At 50.6% G+C, this 17256-nt stretch overlaps 1 long non-coding RNA gene across 2 annotated transcripts; it reads left to right on the forward strand.

Annotated features, from left to right (window-relative positions):
* The first annotated feature begins 585 nt into the window (after positions 1-585).
* Positions 586-2528, forward strand: LOC116638025. 2 transcript variants are annotated; one of them, XR_004300595.1, is made up of 3 exons: positions 586-763; positions 2240-2361; positions 2490-2528. It is a non-coding gene; the product is annotated as an uncharacterized LOC116638025 (long non-coding RNA). The 2 variants fall into 2 exon arrangements; XR_004300596.1 differs by having other exon boundaries at positions 2471-2509.
* The last annotated feature ends 14728 nt before the right edge of the window (positions 2529-17256 follow it).

Consider the following 17256-nt stretch of genomic DNA (forward strand, 5'->3'; position numbering starts at 1 on the left):
GGCGGGGCCGTGCGGGAGTGCGATCAACGTGGGGCGGGGCCGGTTCGGGGGGCGCGGCCAGCGTGGGACGTGGCCAAGGGAGGGCGGGGACGGAGCGGGGGGGGGGGGGGGGGCGGGGCCGGGGGGGCGGCCGGGGGGGGGGGGAGCGGGGACGGAACGACAGCGGGGGGGCGGGGCCTGGGGAGGGCGAGCACGAAGCCGGGACGGGACGTCAGCGGATGGGCGGGGCCGGGGCGCGGCCAGCGTGGGGCGGGGCCTGGGGAGGGTGAGCGGAAAGCGGGGACGGGACGTCTGCGGAGGGGCGGGGCTGGGACCCGGGTGCGGCCAGCGTGGGGCGGGGCCGGGGCGGAACGCCAGGGGAGGGGCGGGGCCTGGGGAGGGCGAGCACGAAGCCGGGACGTCGGCGGCGGGTCGGGGCCGCGGCCGGCGTGGGGCGGGGCCCGGGGAGGGCGAGCGCGGAGCCGGGACGGGACGTCGGCGGAAGGGCGGGGCCGCGGCCGGCGTGGGGCGGGGCCCGGGTGGGGCGAGCGCGGAGCAGGGACGGGACGACGGCGGAGGGGCGGGGCCGCGGCCGGCGTGGGGCGGGGCCCGGGCAGGGTGCGTACGGAGGTAGGAAGAGGCGGCCGCAGGCTTTCCGGTCGGCCCCTCGTTCGCTGCCGCGCGCCCGCCGGCTGGCCGCTCGGGTCGGTTGGCGGCTGCCTGGTGTCCGAGGGATCCGGCCGCTGCTTCCCTACTTCCGGGGAGCTGTTTCGGGCAGTTCCAGGTGAGACTTAGAGCCGCGAGGCCTCTTGCCCTGCGTGCGCAGACGCCTCCCGGGTGGGGTGACAGGTGTGTGCACGGCCCCCGGTTGTGTGGACGCGCCGGGCTGGGGGCGCGGGGCCGGCGGGACCCCGGCCGCCGCCGCCGCGGCTGCTGCGCTGGGCGCGGGTTCGCGGAGCGAGCGGGGGTGGCGGAGGCCAGGCGGGAGAGAGCGGGGCGTCCTCGGCGGGAGGCAGAGCCGCGGCCGCGGGCTCCGTGTCGGGACTTGGGGCGAGCGGGGCTGGCATCCGCGTGTCGGTGTAGGTCGTTAAGTGCTCCGTGGATGGCGAGTTCCCGTTGTCCGACGTCTGCTGTCAGAGCTATCCGAAAATGTTTAATTGTTTAAGGAAAAAAAATGACACGTGTTAAAGCACAGTTAAGGATACTTTCTTTAGGTTGGGGGTAATTTCCACTGTTGGTGTAGGGACACTGCAACTGGGTTTTGCAGTGGAGAGGGGCAGATTGGACTCAACTGGGAATACAGTGTGGCAATTGGTAATTTAGAGCCAAGGAGCAGAGTTGGGGGGGGGGGGTCAGTGGATAGCAAATTACTAGGAGGAAATATGAGGGGTTAGGGGTTGTGAGTGAAATGACCTAATAGGTTTCTTGCTGAAGACCGTCCAGGATTGTGGGATAGTGGAGGATAAGGAATCGGCCCAGGTATGTGGGGGCTAAGGGCAGGCTGCCCAAAAATGTACAATGACATATTAATTTTTTGTTTTAAAGATTTTATTTATTCGTTTGAGACAGAGCGATACAGAGAGCGAGAGCATGAGCAGGGGGAGAGGCAGAAGCAGGCTCGAGGCTTGATCCCAGGACTCTGGGATCATGATCTGAGCCAGAGGCAGACGTTTAACCAGCCACCCAGGCTCCCCGACATATTTATTATCTTAAATAAAAATTACTTAAGAGACAGCCTATGCAAGAAGGGCACTCAGACTCCTCTCTTTCTCACTGAAGGCAGGAATTAAATCTGCTATGTGGAAGGTATCATTTCTGTGCTGATGAGAGAAAAACTCGCTAAAGCCTAATGGAAGCCATTTTAGGTTTCTAAGTCAACATAACTGCATATGGAGTTTGTTCAAACCGCAAACTTGATTTTTGACCCCCCACACTCTCATTGTACATCTGCTTTGTGAATGAGTAGCCTGAAGGAAAACCATTTTGTCCTGTGATATCCATCAACACTCCTACTGTCTGCATTCCTTTATGATAAAACTCGTGATTCCTGCCAATGTGTTAATCTATAATCTTTTGAGCTTTTACAAGATGTAAAAAGTATATAACCCTGTAAAAACTGTTTATTCTCCGGAGCGGGTTCTTCTCTGTGAAGAGCGTGTTTCTTTCTTGGGCAGCTGTCTGAACTCGGGCTCGAATGAAACTCTCTCTTACTTTCTTTCTGAAAGGCGTGTGCACTTTGCATCAGCATTTCTTGTTGTAGTCAGCAGGGTATCAGAGCAACTCTGTGAGAACAGCTGCGGGTGTAGTCTGGAACTCAACACTCGGTACCAGCCCCGGACCTCTGTGCCCCTCCGACTTCTCAGCACCTCATGGGTTTGTTGGGTGAGTTCTGATATCCTGACCTCCTCAATTTGAGTTGAGGGGCCTGACTTTTATTCCAGCTGTTGAAGGGTGCTGGTAATGTTCTTTCTTTCTTTCTTTCTTTTTTAAGATTTACTTATTCATTTTAGAGAGTGGGAGAGAGAGTGCGAACAGGGGACGAGGGAGAGAGAATCTCAAGCAGACTCCCAGCTGAGCGCAGAGCCCAATGTGGGCAGATCCTGGGTCCCTGAGATCATGACCTGAGCCAAAACCAGGAGTCGGATGCCCGACAGACTGAGCCACCCAGGCGGCCTACTGGTAATGTTCTTTAGCTGGGAATAACCTAGAAGGGTTGGAGTCGTTGGGTTGTTTTAACTTGGCATTATACTAATTGATGTTATTGATAAAAGCCTTGAGTAAATTTTCTGGCTAGAAATATGAGAAACTGAGTCATTCATTTGGAAGAGAAGGACATTTGCTGCTTCTGGCCAAATAGCACTTTCGGGAGACCTCCCAGGAGAGACACCTGGGAAGCCTTGATTGCTGAAGAAGCCCCAGAGCCCACAGAGGCAGCCAGTACCAAAGGGACCGATAGTCCTTAGTTCAGATGAAGCCTCAGAGGGCTATTTGGAGTGTGGGGCCCCTGCACCCTGACGACTATGCCCGTGGGTGGGGTAGACCAGACCTCTGTGGGGCTGGAGTGCCCTCCGCTCACAGGGTGCTGACTGTGCATGTGTGGGTGGGGAGGGTGGGGTGAGGTTGGGACCTAGAACCTGGCGATGTCTGGCCCGGCTGGGTGACAGGAGGACATTGTTGGGGGGCTTCACGGCATCTGCCTTTTTCCAAGCCTTAATCTGCATAATTGGGCCTATCCCTCCTTAGGGCAGACCTGGAAGACTTGGATTGCCCTGCCAGGTTGGGGCCTGCCCACGGCCCGGGGAGCCGGCCAGCCGCAGCGCCTGGGAGCCTGTGGGGCAGCCTGCCTGCGGGGTGAGCGACTGGCGCCAGTTGAGAGCTGCCATGTCAGAAGGCGTTTCAGCGGGCGGTCTCCCTCTACCTGGAGGTTGTACAGACAGACTGGGACTCTTAATGTGGTGGAAGTGTTTCAGTATTGGCGCCGACATCTGCCTAATTCATATTCCTGTATTAGAAGAGTGCACGTATTTCACCCAGAATATAATGCTTTAAGTACGTGGACTGCCTTTCTGCAAGGACTGTGTGGTTTCTAGGGTATTCTTCACTAAGACAGTTGGGAGACTGGATTCCTGGTACGCCCGGGACCCCGTGGGCAGCCCCTCAAGTGAAGTGAAGACTGACGCCTCAGAAGTACTTTGGGATGGGAGGGCTCCTTGTGCCCTGATGGTGTTGGGGTGGGTCCAGAGCGAATCATGGCGCCAGGGGCCTGGAGGGCCTGGACCGGCCCCACTGCCCTCATGCGGTGGAAGAGGTGCTGGACTCTGCATACTTGAGCACAAACTGCAGCCAAGCCAGTAACATGGGCACGAGGCAGTGTGTGAGACTGGCCGTTAGGAGCAGGAGGTATCTGCCTCATTTCATCAGTCATCAGGACCACTGAGCGCATTTGCCTTAAGGGCAGAGCTGAAGGCATCTGGTGGGGTGGTGCAGGATGTTCTGGGGACCATCCAAACACAGACCTCTGGGAGCCTTGGGTGTTGGAGGATCCCTGGGCCCAGTGGGGCCTCCGGTTCAAGCTGCCGCCTTTGAAAGCATTTCAGGGAGAAACCACTCTTGACCGTGGTGGTATGTAGCTTTGGGAGTCGCAGCTGCGCCCAACAGCCCACAAGGTTACCGGCAGACAAAGGGTAGGAAGCCAGGAGGGGCCGACTGTGCACCGTCAGGCTGAGCCTAGTTGTCCGGGACCCGCTGTGCTCGCACGGTCAGCGGCTGGCCGAGAGGTGTCTGACTGGGCATGGACAGGCAACCCAGGCCTGAGGGCAATTCATGCAACTGGAAAGACAAACAGGGAGGGAGAGCCTGGCCCTGGAGCAGGCTACGGGTGGACCCCTCTGACCTCAACACAGACCCCAGGGAGCACTGGTTGTTTGAGAAGCCCAGGGACTCATGAAGCCCCCAGTTTCGAAAGGGATCTGTCTGTGCCAGTCTGAAGCTGCTGCCTTTGAAAGAATTTCAGGGAGTAACCACTCTCCACCCTGGGGTGGTGCAGTTTGGGGCATTGGCCTGAGCCCAGTATTCCACGAGGGGCTTGGCCCACAAAGTTGGGGGGGCAGGTGAATGAGGAGGGCTGACTGCACACGCACAGGCTTCTCAGGCCTGGGAGGGAGGCCTGGACTTGGAATGGGACACCATAGGTAGAACCCTGGCCCCAGAGCACGCTTCTGACCCCAGTAGCCCACCATGGCCCTGATTGGCAAGATGTCCTGGCGACACATGGGAGCCTCCTTTGCTGGAGAAGCCTGGGACCCCTCAAGCAGCCAGTCCACCTGGGGATGACTGTGGCCAGGTTCAACCTCCCACCTCAGAAAGATTGTTTTCCTGTCGGCTCCCTCCACCCTGATGCCATTCTGATGCCCTGGGGTCGACTTGGAGCTCCACAGGACTGGAGGCCAAGGTGGGCTGGTGGGCTGGCAAGTTGCAGGTCAGGGAAGCCAGGGACCTGGAAGGGGGGCGGGGAGGCAGCTGTAGGAAGAGGCCATGTCACAGGTGTCTACTATGTGGGTCCCTGAAGTCAGTCTCATTGGAAGTCTTAGCTGACACAGCGGTACATATTTCCACTGGAGGCCGAGCTAGAAGCAGTTGGACTCCCTTGTCAGCACTGGTCCAGAGGCCGCCTGGCTGGTGTATCCTCCCACAAAAGACCCCTGGGAGCCTTGATTGCTGGTAAAGCTGGGGACCCCATCAGGCAGGCAGGCTCGATGGGGACTGACTGCTACCACTTTCAAACTTCCTCCTCTGAAAAATTCTCGGGGGTGGGATCCCTCTGCCCAAGAGGCTCTGTGGGTGGTTGGGGTGTGGGCAGAGCTGCACAGGCAGAGACCCGGCCTCCTCAAAGCAGGTGAAGGGGTGGCTAGGCATGCAGATGCAGGGAGCCAGGGACCTGAAGAGGGCAGGGGTGCGGAGAGGTTGGCTCTTGTGAATGGGTCTTTGGCTATCCAAGTCTTCTGCCTAATTCCCACTCTGTGCTACACAAAGGAGCCTATTTCCCCCTCAAGGTAAAGCTGGAGGAGCATGGACTGCCTTTGCCAAACAGGGCCCGTGGGGCTCTCAGGGTATCCTTCACGAAAAGATGCCTGGGAACCTTGATTCCTGGTAACCCTGGGATGCCATCAGGGTCTGTTGTGGTGGGGCCTGACTGTTGACTCAGAAACATTTTGTGTGTAGGGGGGTACCTTCTGCCCTGGGGGGTGTTCAGATGGTTTGAGATCCACTGGAGACCCCAGAGGCCTGGAGGGCCCCGGCTGGCCCCACTGTCCTCAGTGGGGGAGAGGTGGAAGTGGGGGGCACTATGAGACTTGCACAAGGCAGGGGACCCAGAGCCCGAGGGGCAAGGCAGGTGTTGTGAGTGGGTGGTTGAGGGTATGAAGGGTCTGCCTCATTTTCATCATTGAACCTTGCTCTGAGGGCAGAGCTTGAGGAATCTGGTGAGCCCTCCCGCCCCCCGGATGAGCCTTTGTGGGATTGTCTGGGGGACCCACCAAACACAGACCTCTGGGAGCCTGGGGTGTTGGATGCTCCCTGGGCCCAATCAAGCATGCAGTCCAAAAGGAGTCTGTCTCTGGCCAGTTTCAAGCTGCCACCTTTGAAAGAATTTGGGGGAGTAAGCTATCTTGACCCCAGGCTGTGCAGGTCCAGGGGAGCTGGCCTGAGCCCAACAGGCCAAGAGGAAATCAGCAGACTCCTGGGCGCCTTTCACATATGGGCCTGTTGGGCCTCACTCTCCTGCCCACATGGGTTTTTAATAGACCAGGCAGGCCTTTTCTAGGGACTGGTTTAAGGAGGAGAACTCTCTTCTTTTCTGAGCAAGATTATCTCAGAGTGTAGGGTAAGTTGTGTCCCCAAAGAGGGAGAGGTCTATGTCCCAACCTCAGGACCTCATTTGGAAGTAGAACCTTTGATGTAAGTGGGTAATAGGAGCCGCTGAGGCTGGGACTTCTAGTATTATGTTGAACAATAATGGTGGGGGTGGACATCCCTGTCGTGTTCCTGACCTTAAAGGAAAAGCTTTCAGTTTTTCCCCATTGATAATGATACTCGCTGTGTGCTTTTCATAGATGGCTTTTATGATATTTAGGTATGTTCCCTATATCTCTGTACTTTGAAGAGTTTTAATCAGGAAAGGATGCTGTATTTTGTCAATTGCTTTCTCTGCATCGATTGAGAGGATCATATGGTTCTTGTCTTTTCTCTTATTGATGTGCTCTATCACATTGATTGATTTCTGACTGTTGAACCACCCTTGCATCCCACGAATAAATCCCACCTTGTGAATAATCCTTTTGATGTACTGTTGGATCCTATTGGTTAGGATCTTGTTGAGTATTTTGGCATCCATGTTCATCAGGGATATTGGTCTATAATTCTCCTTTTCGATGGGGTCTTTGTCTGGTTTTGGGATCAGGGTAATGCTGGCCTCGTAGAATGAGTTTGGAAGTTTTCTCTCTATTTCTATTTTTTGAAACAGCTTCAGTAGAATAGGTATTATTTCTTCTTTAAATGTTTGGTAGAATTCCCCTGGGAAGCCATCTGGCCCTGGACTCTTGTTTTTTGGGAGGTTTTTGATTACTTCTTCAAATTTCCTTGCTGGTTATTGGTCTGTTCAGATTGTCTCTTTCTTCCTGTTTCAGTCTTGGTAGTTTGTAAGTGTCCAGGAATGCATCTATTTCTTCTAGATTGCTTAATTTGTTGGCATATAGTTGCTGGTAATAATTTCTAATAGTTGTTTCTGTTTCCTTGAAGTGTTAGTCGTGATCTCTCCTGTTTCATTCATGATTTTGTTTCTTTGGGTCCTTTGTCTTTTCTTTTGAATAACTCTGGCCAGTGGTTTATTGATCTTATTAATTCTTTCAAAGAACCAGCTTCTAGTTTCGTTGTTCTGGTCTACTGTTTTTCTGGTTTCTTTTTCATTGATTTCTGCTCTAATCTTTATTATTTCTCTTCTCCTGTTTGGGTTAGGCCTTATTTGCTGTTCTTTCTCCAGATCCTTTAGGTGTAAGGTTAGCTTGTGCACATGGGATTTTTCTAATTTTTTGAGAGAGGCTTGGATTTTCCTCTTAGGACTGCCTTGTGTTTTCGTTAGTTGGTTTCAATGAATTGTTTAAGTTCTTTAATTTACTGATTGACCCAGTCATTCTTGAGCAGGACGCTCTTTAACATCCCAGTGTTTGAGTTCCTTCCAAATTTCTTCTTGTGGTTGAGTTCCAGTTTCACAGCATTGTGGTCTGAAAATACGCAGGGAATCATTTCAGTCGTTTGGTATTGGTTGAGACCTGATTTGTGACCCAGTATGTGTTCTATTCTGGAGAAAGTTCCATGTGCACTTGAGAAGAATGAGTATTCTGTTGTGTTAGGGTGGATTGTTCTGTATATATCTACGAAGTCCATCTAGTCCAATGTGTCATTCAGAGCTCTTGTTTCTTTGTTGATCTTCTGCTTAGATGATCTGTCCATTGCTGTGAGTGGAGTGTTGAGGTCTGCTACTATTAATGTATTATTATTAATATGTTTCTTTTTTTTTGTTATTAATTGGTTGTATAATTGGCTGCTCCCATGTTGGGGGCATATTTAATCTTCTTGTTGGATAGACCCTTTAAGTATGATGTAGTGTCTCCCTACATCTCCTACTACAGTCTTGGTTTAAAATCTAATTTTTCTGATATGAGAATTGCTACCCCACCTTTCTTTTGAGGTCCATTAGTGTGGTAAATGGTTCTCCATCCCCTCACTTTCCATCTGGAGGTGTCTTTAGGTTCAAAATGAGTCTCTTGTAGACAGCATATGGATGGGTCCTGCTTTTTTAATCCAATCTGCAAACCTGTGTCTTTTCATGGGAGCATCCAGTCCATTTACATTTTTTTTTTTTAAAGATTTTATTTATTTATTTGACACAGAGAGAGAAAGCACAAGTAGGCAGAGAGGCAGGCAGAGAGAGAGGGAGAAGCAGGTTCTCCACTGAGCAGGGAGCTGGACGTGGGGCTCGATCCCAGGACCCAGGGATCATGACCTGAGCTGAAGGCAGCCGCTTAACCGACTGAGCCACCCAGGTGCCCCTCAGTCCATTACATTGAGTAACTATTGAAAGATATGAATTTAGTGCCATTGTATTGCTTGTAAGTTCCCTGTTTCTATAGATTTTCTATTTATTTCTGGTTTATGTGACTCTTGGGGTGTCACTTACAGAATCTCCCTTAATATTTCTTGTAGATCTGATTTGGTGGTTGCATATTCGTTCAGTTTCTGCCTGTCCTTGAAGCTCTTTATCTTTCCATCCATTCTGAATGACAGCCTTGCTGGGTAAAGTATTCTTGGCTGCATGTTCTTCTCATTTAGTACCCTGAATATGTCTTGCCAGCCCTTTCTGGCTTACCAGGTCTCTGTGAATAGGTCTGATGTTACTCTGATGTTGCTTCCTCCCTACGTAGGAAATCTCTTCCCCCCGCCTTGGGGCGCCTGGGTGGCTCAGATGGTTAAGCGTCTGCCTTCGGCTCGGGTCATGATCCCAGGGTCCTGGGATCAAGCCCCACATCGGGCTCCTGGCTCAGCGGGGAGCCTGCTTCTCCCTCTCCCTCTGCCTCTCTCCCTGCTCATGCTCTCTCTCTCTGTATCTCTGTGTCTCAAATGAATAAATAAAATCTTTAAAAAAAAAAAAAAAAGAAATCTCTTCCCCCTAGCTGCTCTCAGGATAGCTACTTTGGCTCTAAGATTTGCAAGCTTCACAGTTATATGTCGGGGTGTTGATCTTTTTTAATTGATTTTGGGAGGGGTCTTCTCTGCCTCTTGGACGTGAATGCTTGTTTCCTTCCCCAGATTAGGGAAATTCTCAGTTATAATTTGTTCAAATACATCTTCTAGTCCTCTCTCTCCACTCCCTCAGGGATCCCAATAATTCTGACATTGGAATGTTTCATGGCATCATTGATCTCTCTAAGTCTATTTTCATGAGCTGCCTATCTCTATTTTCCTCAGCTTCCTTCCTATCAGCTTAATTTCTAGATCACTGATTTGCTCTTTTGCCTCATTTACCCTGGCTGTTAGAGTATCCATTTTAGACTGCATCTCATTCATAGCATTTTTAAGTTCGGCCTGATTAGATCTCATTTCTGCCCTTAGAGATTCTATATTGTCGTTAATGTTTTATTCAAGCCTAGCTATTGACTTTATGTTTGCTGTCCTGAATTCTATCTCTGACATCTGGCTTAGATCCATATCCATTAGTTCTCTGGCAGAGGACATTGTCTCTGTTTCTTTTCTTTGTTGAAAGTTCCTCCTTCTAGGCATTCTGTCGAGGGATGGTTGAGTGAATGAGCAAGTCCAAAATATCAACCATGACCCCAGCTAGATGCACCCTAGCAAAATCTGGAGCAGTCAGAGCCACCACCAAAAAACAAAGCCAAAATGAAACACAAGAATAAAATTGAAAATTTTTAAAAAAGGGAGGAGGGGAAGGGGGCCTATAATCTCTCAGAGTGGACAAAGCAGGGTGTTTCAGTTGTTATTGCAGGTATTTTGGTCTGTGTGTTAGAGGACACTATGTCCCAAAATTACTAGAAAAGTAAGATTTGTATATATTAAAAGGTAAAACTGACTAGAGTGAAAAATGGGCTAAAATAAAGCATATATCTATAAAAAATATAGGTGTGTAAAAATAGAAGTTAAAGAGCGAGTATGAAAATTGAGTTGATATAATAGACATCTAGTTGAAATGAGAAAGCAAAAAGAAAAATACAACAGAAAAAAGCATGACAAAAGGAAAAAAAAGAAAGAAAAGAAGAATTATATCTGAAGAATAATTAAGTCGTGAGGCCACACCTGGAGCTCAATATACAATTTTCCCCTGGCGTTGGGAATTTACAGTCTTACGGGGTCCATAGGGTTGTCGTCCACTTGTTCTTCCAGCCTGTCTTCTGGGGGAGGGGCCTGCCCGCTGTTTCTCAGGTAACCCTGCCTGTGCACAGTTGCCCCGTCCCCTGTCAGATGGGTGGGCTCAGTGGAAACTGGTCTTCTGTGTGGCTTTTGTTCCCTGGGGGCTTTCCGCTTCTCTTCAGAGGATCAGAGCAAAAATGGCCACAGCCAAACCTCTGGCCCAGAGCAGAAAAATCTCAGTCTGCCCTCTTTAATAGACCCTCCAGGACACAGTCTCCACTTTTGCATGTGCCGCTGAAAACTGCCGCCTCTCACGGTGCACGCTCACAGCTACTCTCTCAGAAGTGTTTTCAGGGGCCCAGGAGAGCCTCTGCCCTTTGTGCTTCTAAAACCGTGAGTGGCTGAGTGCTCTGCCCACCTGAAGTTCCACCCTAGAGCCCCTTCCCGGTCACTACTGCTCTGCGGGTTTTTACCCAGTTTCAGGTGCAGGTTCCAGATTTTTTCAGGTTGTTCAAGGAAAGAGCAGTTAACGACTAGCCCAGCTTGTGGTTTATGGCGATCTGAGCGGAGAGCCCCTTGCTGGGCTTACTGACCATAACCTACTTCCTGGCCCCAATGCTCAGGCCCTCTGCCCTTTCAGGAATCTCCTTTTGTTCTGTGGTCCCTTGTAACCTGAGACCACAATGCCCTACCTAGAATTCTGCCTTTTCATTTCCTGAGCTGCTTTCAGAGAGGGATGTCTCTTACTACAACAGATTTCTCAGGGTTCTGCTTTTGTGCTCTGGTGTTATATCACTTTCCAGGAAGCAGCTTAGGGAGGTTCCCTCCCCCTTCTGTTTATCTTCCGATTATCTCCCTGCAGATTCATGACTCTGCACGTCCTACCTTGCAAAAAGTGCTTTTCTGCTTGTAGAGATCCAGATATATTTCTTACATCTCAGGCTGATTTCATGAGTGATAAAAATGGTTTGACAGACATCCAGGTAAATTCAGGGACCAGTTGAAACAGGGTCCCCTAGTCCTCCGCTATCTTGCCTCCTCCCTACAGACCTCTTTTGAAAGGCTCCTTGTGAATGAGCCCGTCGGGACTTCCTGGCAGCATGCCCCTCCCTGGAAAGAGGGATACCATAGCCCCATGCTCTCCACAGGACGGAAGTGCAGCAGGACTCCTAGAGCTAGAACCAGCTCCACTAGTACCTGCAGAATTAGGGGCAATGCCGGGCTCAGAGGAGGAGCCAGCAGCAGCCCTGGCTCGAGCATGAGCTCCGATGTTACAGCCGAAGCCAGCAGGACTCTTGCACCGGCTCCAGAGGACAGGGAGATCTGGGACAAGCTCCAGAGGTAGAACACACTCCAGCAGCAGCACCACCAAAACTGGAGGCAGAAAACACTAGTCTCTGCTCAGACACAAAGGCCAGAAATAGAGGCAGTTTTACCACCAACTCCCATGAAAGCTCCAGCGATACTTCTCTAGCACCAGATCTAGAGCTAGATCGAGGTCGAGTCAGAGAAAGGTCCAGAACTCGCTTTGGCACACCAGTTCCCAGCTGGAGCCTGGCCAGCTCCAGAGCCAACACCAGCTACAACCGGTGCTCTGATTCCTACACACAAGCTACCAGTAGCTCAAGCACCACCAGCAGCAGCAACTCCAGACACAGAGACTGTGGGGCCACCAATTCTGGGGTCAGCCCGCTGCCCGCTCCAGAGCTGGAGCCAACGCAAGACTCCGAGCTGGACCGGCTCCACAGGCAGCTCCCGCGGCACCTCCGACCCGGAGCCAGTGCTGGCTCCCCCTGCAGAGCTAGAGCCAGGGGCCTCTGCGCAGCAAGACCCAATCCAGCACCAGCTCCGGAGCTAGAGCCAGCTCCGGCCCCACCTCCTGGAGCAGCTGATGAGCTACATCCAGGGCCAGTTCCAGTACCAGAGTCGGCCTGGTAGTTAATTCACTGACATTAACTACTTTTCCCATGCTATGCACCATCACCGTTATCCAGTTCCAAAACATTCCCATCACCCCAGAGAGAAACCCCACACCCACTAAGCAGTCAGTCATTTGTCATTCCCTACCTCCCCTGCTCCCTGGCAACCACTAATCTGGCACCTGTCCCTACTCGTTTACCTATGATGAATTTTTCATGGGATCATACAGCGTGTGGTATTTTGCATCTAGTTTCTCCCACTCAGTATAATGTTCTTGAAGTTCACCCAGGTGACAGCGAGTACTAATACTTCATTCCTGTTATGGCTGAATGAATTCCATTGTATGAACACCCCTCATTGTGTTTATCCATTCAACTGTGGATGGACATGTGGGTTGTTTTCATCTTTTGGTTATTGTGAATAGTGCTGCTATGAATACTTATGTGCAGGCTTATGTTCGAGTACCTGTATTCAATTCCTTTGGTTAGATACTGAGTGGAATTGGGTCAAATGAGAATGGTATGCTTAACATTTGGAGGACGTTCTACACCCTTTGCCACAGTGGCTCTACCATTTTACATCTCCCCCAGCAGTGTATGAGGGTTCCTATTTCTCAAAATCCTCTCTAACACTTGTTATTTCTGTTTATTCAGTATAGCCCACCCCTGCCCGGCACGGAAAGTACATCATTATGGTGTTGGCTTGCATTTCCCTACTATCTAATGATGATCATCTTCCCATGTGCTTAGTGGTCTGTCTGTGTATCTTCTTTGGAGAAATGTCTACTATTTTAATGGGATTGTTTATGTTCTTAAGTTGTAGGAGTTCTTTATATATTCTAGATGCAAGACCCTTATCAGATTTATGATTTGCAAATATTTCCTACCATTTTTTGGGGGGGTTTTCTTTACAGTCTCTTGAGATTGTCCTTTCATTCACAAACGTTTTTAGCAATGATGAAGTCCTGTGTCTCTGTTTTTTCTGTTGTTGCTTGTGCTTGGGTGCCATATTAGAGACACCATTGCCAAATCCAAGGGAATGAAGATTTACCCCTATGTGCTCTTAGTTTATTTCTAGGGTGTTAAGAGTTTTCTTTCTTTTTTTTTTTTTTAAAGATTTTATTTATTCATTTGAGAGAGAATGAGATAGAGAGAAAGCATGAGAGGGGGGAGGGTCAGAGGGAGAAGCAGACTTCCCGCTGAGCAGGGAGCCCGATGCAGGACTCGATCCCAGGACTCCAGGATCATGACCTGAGCTGAAGGCAGTCGCTTAACCAACTGAGCCACCCAGGCGCCCCTAGGGTGTTAAGAGTTTTCGCTCTTAGATTTGGTTTTTGATTCATTTGGAGTTAACTTTTTTACATGGTGTAAGGTAATGTTGTGACTTCACTCTTTTGTATGTGGATATCCAGTTTCCCAACACCAGTTTTTGCCTCATTGAATGATCTTGGTCTCCATGTTGGAAAACAACTGACCGTACATGTTTGTATTCCTTGATTCTCAATGGTATTCCATTGACTCCTAAGTGTTGGTCTTCTCTGCTCGTACCTTGGAGGAAATATTATAATCTCAAACAGTTTTTTTAATTCTTAGGATCATTTGATATAAGCTCATGTCATATATAAATACACTTTTCCTTCTTCCTTTCCATTTGGGGGCTTTTAATTATGCATCTTGTATAATTGCTCTGACCAGACTTCCATGACACATTGAAATGAAGTGGTGGAAGTGGGCATCCTTGACTTATTTATCATCTTAAGGAGAAAACTCTCAGTCTTTCACCACTGAGAATGATATACATATGAGTTTTTTCATAAATATTCTTTACCATAATTTTTAAAAATCTCATTTATTTTAGAGAGCGAGAGAGTGCACAAACCAGAGAGCAGGAAGGGGCAGAGGGAGAGAATCTCCAAACAGACTCCCCACTGAGTGCAGAGCCCTCCCTGGAGCTCAGTCTCACCACCCAGGAGATCATGACCTGAGCCCAAACCTAGAGTCGGACACTGAACCCACTGAGCCACCCAGGCACCCCTCTTTTATCACAATTTAATCTTCTATTTCTATTTTATTGAGAGCACTTGTTATGAAAGGGTTTGGCTTTTGTTGAAGCTTATCCTACATCAGTTGAGACAATCATGTTTCTTATTGATGTGGTATATGACATTAATTACCTACATTGAACAGCCTTTGCATTCCTGGCGTAAATCATACTTGGTCATGTATAGTCCTGTCAATGTGCTGCTAGATTCTGTCCGCTAGAATTCTGTTGAGGATTTTTACATCTCTCTTCATAATGGATTTTGGCCTGCAGTTGTCTTTTCTTGTAAGGTCTTTGTCAGTCTTTGGAGTCAGGACAATGCTGGCATTATAAGGTGACGTGGGAAGTGTTCCCTCCTCTTGTACTTTATGCAGAATTTTAGAAGCATTGATGTTACATCTTCTTTAAATGTGTAGGACAAATCACCAGGGAGAGCATCAGGTTCTGGGCTTTTCTTTGTTGGGAAGTTCTCATTACTGCTTCAGTCTCTTTACTTATTATAGGTCTACTCAGGGTTTCCATTTCTTCTGGAGGCAGTTTTGGTAGTTTGTGTGCTTCTCAGAATTTATCTGCTTCATCTTAGTGAGCCAGTTTGTTGGTATAAAGTGGTTCCATTTTTGTCTCTTTTATCAATTTGGTAAATCTCAAAAAGAAAGAACTATTGTTTTCACTAATTTTCTTGAGTGCTCTTCTCTTCCATATATCTCTGCTCTAATCCTCACAGTTTCTTTTGCTCTACTAACTTTGATCTTCTTCTTCTCCTCCCCCTCCTCCCCCTCCTTCCTCTTCTTCTCCTTCTCCCCCTCCTCCTCCTCATTCTTCTTCTTAACCAGAGGAACCCAATAGCAGTAACAGACACTAGCCAGTCAGAAGGCCACCATCTAGGTCTGGGTTGTTGGGTAGAGAAGCAATTACAGACTGGAGTGGATCAGTCTACCTGGGCAATTTCTACCTCACCTGGCATTCCAGGCCACCCCCAGACTGTAATTTCAGGCTGAACCTCTCCTACTGCAAGGTATGATGTCCAGCAATAGACTGGGCTTCCCATGGACGAATCACAGCCTTGAGCAACTTCTGTGCTCTGGGAACAAGAAGACTAGCTGAATTTTGCCAAGGAGCACTGTCCATGGGTAGGAAACCCTATGTAGTACTGGGCATTGTCTTTTGTGCACTTCTTTCACACCTTCCCATGTGTGGGTCACTGCCACCTGTGTCCATGGATACCCAGGTTGTCTGAGCACCCATTCACCCAGGGTGTCTGATCAATGCAATGTTAACCCTTCAATTCCACCACCAGACACCCAACACTGCACCCAAGACCAAAAGGAGCCCTCACTCCAAGTCCTGTGAGCAGCTCAGATGCAGCCCCTACCTAAGCAGTAGGGACATTGCCTGCCTACTCTGCATGCACTCAACCAGCAACTCCAGCCGGATGTGGAGGAGATCAACATGCTTTGTCCCAGGGTCCCTGATGGCCAGGAAAAGAAGGTGACCTCCTTACCCTTTCTCCCTGACAGACATCCCTTCCTGGAGCCTGGGTCCCCACTCCATACCCACAAGAAGCCAGGCATACTCAGTCTCTAGAAGCCTCTGGGCTATGCTGGCATGGAGTGCCCTGCACAATCCAGTGTTTCTGCTGATCTTGCAATTCCTCTCATTCTGGAGTTGACCTCCCAGTCGTCCCTGGAGACCTCAGGCACCATCTCAGCCTCAGACAGCACCTCCTCCTCCTCCTCAGTCTCCACCACATCCGTGGCAGCCTTGGGCTCACACGAGCTCTGTGTCTCGGTCTGCAACCGCAGCTCCTTGCTGCCGCTCTCCATCCAGCAGGTGGGCGATGCTGCCTCATCCCCATCAGCCTGGACATGAAGATTGGCACCAAGTACAAGAGCTTCCTGCTGAACTGGGCATGTGGGGCATCCCTTTGGTCCCCTCACTCAGACCTCTCTGGGTACTGACCTCACTGGAACAACTACTCTGACAAGAAGCCATGTCTGGACCTTCTAGGCGGCATGCCCAGGCCTGGAAGGACGCAGACGACCACCACGAACGCCACTCTACACTGGAGGAAACTGAGACAGCTTCAACACCCCTGGCTGGTGCTTGGATACCCATGCTTGAGTGGGGGCAATAACATGCCCACCAAGCTCCTTCCAAATCTAGGGTGCTGTGGCTCTGATAAGACTGCCCGGATTGTGTCCCCTGAACCCCCCAACCCGCAGTGTCCCCTGACTCCTTGCCCGACATCCAGAGAGCCCTGCGTGATCTGGTAGGTGCTCTTCCCAGCGTGCACTCCTCACCCCAACCAGCCTCCTCCAGGGAGCCTGCCAAGCCTTTGCCCCTCAGAGCCCCCTGCCATCCCTCCCCATGGCCCCCATCCAGGATGGCCTCACCTCCGAGGCTGGGCTCAAAGGCCACTTCCTCAGGCTTCTGTGCAAGCTCAGGCTTTGGGTCAGATTGACCTGGGTTCAAATCCACAGCAGGGCCATGTCACAGCCCTGTGACTGGCAAGCTCCTATGGGAACTCTTGGGACCTCAGGTTTCTACTTTGAAGATGGGGTCAGTGACTCCCACCTCAGGAGGATGTGTTGGGGATTAAAGCAGGGAGATGAAGGTGTTTGAGTGCCGGATTTTGGGGAGTGGGGGTGCTGCCAGGAAGACAGGGGGAGGGGATGTAGAGGAGGACAAGGCGGCCTGACCTCCTCCCTGCCCAGACGTGTCCCCATCACCCTCCCCTGACCCCGCCATGCACCGAGACGAACACTGGAGTGGAACGTGGGGGCCAGGACGGCAGGGTGGGGGGTATATTTCATTTCTCTTTAGTCCCCAGGTCTCCATGTCCACTCAGTCCAGCGGCCCTGCCTGGTGGGAGTGGGGCTGGCCCCTGGCCTAAGAGGA

This window comes from Phoca vitulina, unplaced genomic scaffold (assembly GCF_004348235.1).
Source record: "Phoca vitulina isolate PV1807 unplaced genomic scaffold, GSC_HSeal_1.0 scaffold15, whole genome shotgun sequence".
NCBI classification, from domain to species: domain Eukaryota; kingdom Metazoa; phylum Chordata; class Mammalia; order Carnivora; family Phocidae; genus Phoca; species Phoca vitulina.